Source organism: Oryx dammah, unplaced genomic scaffold (genome assembly GCF_014754425.2).
Source record: "Oryx dammah isolate SB20612 unplaced genomic scaffold, SCBI_Odam_1.1 HiC_scaffold_21, whole genome shotgun sequence".
Lineage (NCBI taxonomy): Eukaryota > Metazoa > Chordata > Mammalia > Artiodactyla > Bovidae > Oryx > Oryx dammah.
The window spans coordinates 21,615,974-21,622,796 of NW_024070205.1; the positions used below are offsets into that span (position 1 = coordinate 21,615,974).

The 6,823-nt window shown below is 44.8% G+C and overlaps 1 long non-coding RNA gene across 1 annotated transcript; it reads left to right on the plus strand.

Moving 5' to 3' along the window:
- The first annotated feature begins 295 nt into the window (after positions 1-295).
- LOC120880536 lies at positions 296-3,220 on the plus strand. Its single transcript, XR_005725052.1, has 3 exons — positions 296-683; positions 2,261-2,320; positions 2,845-3,220. It is a non-coding gene; the product is annotated as an uncharacterized LOC120880536 (long non-coding RNA).
- Positions 3,221-6,823: the final 3,603 nt, after the last annotated feature.

Below are 6,823 nucleotides of genomic sequence, written 5' to 3' on the forward strand. Positions count from 1 at the left end.
GAGAGGAGGATTCCATGGCTTCTCTTGAGGTTTCAGTGTAGAGTTTCACACTCTCAAACATTAGGAAGGTATTCCTAGTACTTTATACCCAAATTGCTCATGTGGCTCTTTAAGACTCTCAGCTGGTCCTCAGCGGAGATAGAAAACAGCTGCTCACCACCACCTGTGCTTGGAACTCTTCCACGCTTTGGAAGCCCATTAAATCATGTCTCAGCTTGTGAAATGAAGGCTTACAGGAAGAGGTTTTCTTGACCAGAGTTGGGGATTAAATCAGCTAAATGTTTGGAATCTTTTGGTAGCTATGATGACCAGACATTCTGCATTGCAATAACAATAGATATGTGTTTATTGAGTACTTATGTAATAGGAGTGGAGTGAACATGCAGCCGTTAGTCTGTAATTGTTATCAGGAGACCTTGAGCATGGCCAACAGTCAGCCTCCCAGTGGTCCTTGCGGCAGAGAGTGCAGATTAAGGCCTTCTCCCCAGGGCCCTGTAGGCCTTCCAGCCTCCAGGCCGGTGGATGAGCTGGGCGGCCTGGGGACAGGCTGAGGGCTGGGTCCTGAAGAGCTCCAGAGTCCTCACCATGGCCGGGCACAGGCCTGGAGCAGCAGCGAACCTTTCCTGCAAACCCACAGTCCATGGAGGCCTCAGCAACTGGAGTGTACAGACACAGCCTTAAAGGTAACAGCTTTAACCGGTTTCTCTCCAAGTTTCAAAAGTTGGTCCAGCTTAGATCAGTTGTCACCTAGGAAGTGGCCAGAGGTCAGGGTTAAGTTGCAAGGACATTGTACTTCAGAGTATCTCTGTGGTTGGGGCTGTTCTCAAAGAGGGGCCATTGTTGTGAGGTGGGGATTAACCTGAGTGGTATTTGCTACAACGTGTGTTCCTATTGGTTCTATACAAAGGATTCTCTCCAGTTCAGATGAAAAGCCTGAGGTGCCACCTGGGCCCTGGGCATCTGGCTCCTGCAGTGATGGCAGCTGGGCAGGGTCTGGGGACCTGGCCCTGAAGGTGCTGCCAGTTTACCACCCTTCTTCAGGCAGGCCTGGGCACTGGTGGGAGAACCAAGACTGGTGCTGGACGAATTCTTCTGGGTGGATAACTGGCCCATGCAGGGACCTCTCCTTGTAGCTAGGGCTGACCTCAAACCCTGACATTTTGATATTGTTTGGCCTCACTGTGGGTTGGGCACAGTTACTTGCATTTGATAACACTTTGTGTCAGACACTATGGCATACACTCTGTGTGTGTGTATGTATGTGCTTAGTCACGTCCTGTATAATAGTATTGAAATACTTTATTAACGGGGAATCTGAAAACTCAAGAGAGAGTTTAAGCAGTTTGTCCAAGGTCACTTGGCTCGTAAGGATGGAGCTGGGATTAGACTCCAGGTAGTCTAGCCTCAGCGGAGAAGGCAATGGCACCCTACTCCAGTACTCTTGCCTGGAAAATCCCATGGATGGAGGAGCCTGGTAGGCTGCAGTCCATGGGGTCTCGAAGAGTCAGACACGACTGAGTGACTTCACTTTCACTTTTCACTTTCATGCATTGGAGAAGGAAATGGCAACCCACTCCAGTGTTCTTGCCTGGAGAATCTCAGGGACGGAGGAGCCTGGTGGGCTGCCATCTCTGGGGTCGCACAGAGTCAGACATGACTGAAGCGACTTAGCAGCAGCAGCAGCAGCAGTCTGGCCTCAGAATCTGGGCTTTGAGCTACATTGTCCCTGGACATATGTACATTTATTTGTCCACTTATTCATCAAATATTAATTGAATGATGTGTCAGACATTGCACTGCTTTTCCATCAAGAAGATCTCTCTAAAAATACTCATAGTCTGGTGAGGGAGACAGACACATGAACACAGAAATTACTGCTTAATGTCAGAACAGCTGTACTTAAAAATATATTCAAAGAACTTAATTACCTTGATATCTTTAATAATAAGGAGTTTCATCTATTTATATTATTTAAGAACTAATATAATATGTAATTGTTCAAATGGTATCACCTATTGTTGGTTAAGATCAGGGTGAAGTATATTGCTAGTAGGTAGAATAGCAAATTCAAACTTTTGGGCTTAAGTGTAAAGCGGCATTAAGCTGCAGGGGGTGAGCATGAAGCCTGAAGGAACAAGGGTCGTGGTGCACTGTGATGACAAGGACAGGGAACAGTGGCATTGGAAAGGAGGATGTTCTGATTTAGATGTGCCAGAGTGCCATCACAGAAGACCTGCTTGCTTCTTCCTGCCTTTTCCAGGATCTTAAGGCGGAAACAGACTGACTATTGCATTGGAACTCTCTTAGGGAAGGGTCCAAGGTGAGGAGTGCATGTGATTTGTGTGTGTGTCTCTTTTTACCTTTTTTCCCTAGACTTTTATTTCCTTGTCACAGTTGCTGCCTATCTGGAAGACAGCCCCTCCTTTAAGTATCTTCCAAGTGGCTGATAGCATGTAGCTATTCATGGAGTCCTATTTACCAGAATAGGATATGACAGATCCTAGGTCAATATATCCAGACTTAGGGCTAGAAAACTGTAGCTAGGATGTTATGTTCCCCCAGTCTGGCTTCTTAGAAATCTGGACTTTTAAAAAACTTGTCTCTGAGTTCTAAAAGTCCATTTTGGAACATAGAGGATGATCACTGTTTATTTTTCACTGTCCTTGTGTTCTACAATCATGATTTGAGATCACAAGGAGATCTCATTGTCCTGGAGTAGACATAATCTGAGTTGGGGGCTATAAGAATTTATTTCTAATACTTCTCTGAATATTTGGATGAATACTCATGAACTGAGAACAAATCAGAGCCTTATACTCGTGACTTCTTTGTGTAATTTTTCAGCTGCTTCTCCTTGAAGACAACAACATACCAGCTCCAACCTCACAGATGGTGTTAGTCATCCTGATAATGCACCTCAGTTAATATCTCAAGTTGGGATCCAGCTACACTTACTTGCTTTGTGCACCAGGTACTTGAACAACAAGCTGTAGATACGTTGATGTTTGCTAAATCAAATTAGTTTTTAAATGTACTGGAGTGGCTTGCTATTTGAAGGTAATTGATGTTAAAACCCTAAAATAAAAAAATGGTTTGCAAAGAAAGTGTTCACTTCAAATGAATCACTCAGTTTATAGAGGCTGACTTTGTGGTCTTGGGGGAAGATACCACAGTAAGAGAAGACTACCAGTTCTAGGTTCACGTCTCCCAGTAGCTAAACTGGTGATTTTAAGTAAATTAATTGAATCTCTCAGTGTCTTCAAACTTCTCAGCTGAAGACTTGGATTTGCTCATTCAACAAATAAATTAGGACCTCGCATGGAATGTATGGGCTTCCCTTGTAGCTCAGTCGGTAAATAATCTGCCTGCAGTGCAGGAGACCCGGGTTTGATTCCTGGGTTGGGAAGGTCCCCTAGAGAAGGAAACGGCAACCCACTCCAGTATCCTTGCCTGGAAAATCTCATGGACAGAAGAGCCCGGTGGGCTGCAGTCTATCAGGTCGCAAAGAGTTGGGCACAACTGGGCGACTAACACTTACTTATACTTATGAAATGGATAGGTGATAAATATCAACGAGCTCATGGACAGGATGGGAAACCAAGTAAACAAGTATATTTCAAGATAGCGATTGCTCCAGGAGCTAGCAATGTGCTGCAGAGGGCCCTGATACTGCCTGCCAGGGAAGGAGGTGACTGGAAGTTTCTCAAGGGAGTAACTATTGATGAAAAGACCATGGATGGGAGAGGTTAGTCAATTTTCCTGTGTGTAGTGTTCAGTCACTCGGTCATGCTCGACTCTTTGCGACCCCATGGACTGGAGCCCATCAGGCTCCTCCGTCCATGGGATTTTCCAGGCAAGAGTGCTGGACTGGGTGCCACTTTCTCCTCCAGTGACTGAACTTGCGTCACCTGCGTTGGCAGGCGGATGCTTTACCGCTAGTGCCACCTGGGAAGCCCTTAATTAAAGTTTTGATTTCCAGGCTGATGGTCTTTTCCTTTGACTATGAGAACATAATTTAAAATATAAAGCTGTTTTATTAGTACATCGAGAGTGTGTCTGTAGTAATAAAAACATTGATAATAATAACTAAGATTTTGTGCTAGGTGTTGTTACTTGAGTTCACATGTTTACATTCATTAAATTCTCCTAACATAAATGAAGCAGGTATTTGGAAGAAATTAAACATGGAGTTCAAATAACTTGGACAGCACAGCACAGCTAACGATGGAACTTGGAAAGCTAGGTGCTGGGTGCTTCGTGTACATTGTCTTATTTAATCATTAAGATAACTCAAAGCAGGTGGCTTTATTTAGCCTCACTTCACAATTGAGAAAATGCAGGCGCAGAGAGTTTAGGTAACTTTCCCAAGATCACACAGTATTTTGGGGTGGGGGGCTGGGATTTGAACCTATGCAGTCTGGCCCCAGAGCCTAGACCCTTACCTTCTGTTCACTTAGTTTAAAGTGATTGACTCTGTCCTGCAAACTTGAGCAGGATGACTGAACGTTATCCTCAGTCTGACACTTCTGTCTCATCTAGGGTGAATCTCTGTTCCTCTGTTTTCCATCTGTAACTGAGGAACACTACTCATGATCTTAAGTGTTTAGGCATATGTCTGTTTTTTCCCTTAGACTTGTGACTTCACAGGGACAGGGCTGATATAACTTACCTTTATATTTCGAGAACCTTTCACAGTGCCTATGTCTAATAAGGGCTCAGTATTCGAAGTAGACCTGAATGAATATTTCCTTATTATGAGTACTTGAAAACTGTAAGAAAATATTTACAAATTATTTCTGGCCTAGAGGTTGCCATGAAGAATCATCCTATTGTTAGAATTTGATCCATCTCCGGGAAGATCCCCTGGAGAAGAGAAAGGCTACCCACACCAGTGTTCTTTCCTGGAGAATCCCACGAAAAGAGGAGCCTGGCAGGCTACAGTCCATGGGGTCCAAAGAGTTGGACACGACTGAGCGACTAACACTCACTGCATCTTTAGGAGTTGAGACAGGTCTCGGTACATAGGAAACACTCAAAAAAAAATCCATAAATAAATGATAGCTTAGTAAAGGAGGCAAGGGGTGCAAATCAGAAGTATCACAACTTTTGGGAAACTGTCCATGGAAGAGGTGATAGAGATCACTGGGAGGGGGAGCCCAGGCTCCTTGCAGAGATTCCCAGTAGACAGCCTTCATGGCAGCTGATGGAAGGGAGGTACCTGCTTGAGGTCAAGGCGAGTGGTATTCTGCAATGACAGCTCCTCATCTGACCCTCAGGGGTGCTTATTTCTGGCAGAAACATTTTTTGGTTTTAGAAGGCACTTCACCCCCTTTACAACCTGTGTAATTGCTATTGGAATGCTTTGCTCTGCTAGTGTCTTAATTAGGTCAAATTTTATACCAAGGGCTTTACCTTAACGCTACATTTGCAATTCTAAGACCCCACCCCTACTCTTGGCACTGCCAGGAAACACTCACATTTTCTAGACGTGGCAACATCCTGACCCGGGAAATGTTTTTGCATTCTTGCATGCAAATGCAGCATGGAGTTGGGAGGGGGGGCAGGCGAAAGGAGCTGTGTGTGTCAGGAGAATCATCTAAATGCTTCTAGAAAGGAAAGCCCATTTCTAAGTTGCCTTGCTCCAAGTGCTGCCTGGATGGAGACTGGTTGGATAATTGCAGGATCTGAGGCTGTTCGTGTTTAGTTAAATTATATAGTCTTGCTCTCTGTGGGTTTTACAAAAAGCCACCTTTTTATTATCTGCCTTTCATCAAGCAGAACACACCCCTAGAGTTACACCCTTCCTCTCCCCTCAATGCCACCCCAATAATGAGAAGGAAGCCATCTGCCAAGAAAACAAACACAATATAAAAATTACACAAATACATAATCCCCAACCCAGAAGGGAAGGAGCAGCTGCCACCTGGTCCAAACAGAAAACAGCTTAATATTTATACAGAAGAGAAGGTCCCCCAACCGGCTGTAATTCCTCTGTGGCGTGGGGGCAGATGAGGGGAAGTCAGGGATGGGAATTACCTTCAAGGTCTGGGTCTAAGTAGGGACACGCTGGGAATCAGGTCATTAAGCTCAGTTTTGCTGTCCCCTGTCAAAAGGTGCATTCAGGCGGCACCGGGGGAGGCCATCAATCTGTCACCAGAAAGGAATTGGAGAGGGGAGAAAGGAGGCAATTGGAAATGAGGATCGCTGGGGATTTTTCCTCCAGCGGGAAGTGTTGCTAGAGAAATATGGAGCAGGGCCATCCCCAAGGTAAGGTAAACATGTGGCTTTTGCCCTTGGCCTTGGGGAACGGTGCCTGGGAGAGATGAAAATCTCTGCCATCACATTTCAGACAAGCCTCTTTCCTTACTCCTGATCTGCTCCGGGGTCGGGGGAGAATTTTACTCCCCTCGCCTGAGAAGTGCACTTTCCAACATTTCAGTCAACTCAGGGCTTGCACTGATTTATATATAACTTGTATCTAATTCCTTAATCAAATGCTCTTTGACTGAATGGAAATGCAGTTATTAGAAACTGTGCAGCGCATGCAAGCAAGGCAATCTTCCATTTTATTGATAAATCAGAATGTTGAGACAATGCTGCCAAATGGCATGACGGTTCTTTCTAAGGAAAAGGCAGTTTACAGAGCTGTGTAAATCAGAAGTGCCCTTAAACTGTGGTTGGGGAGACATGATATGGCAAAATGTCTACAAATAAAGTGGAGGATTACAGCAAATTACCCAGTTTATACATGCAGACGAAGCTTTGTTTCTCATGCCATGTTCGAGAGCCAGTAAAGCTTGCAAATGTGATGGGAGCCACTATT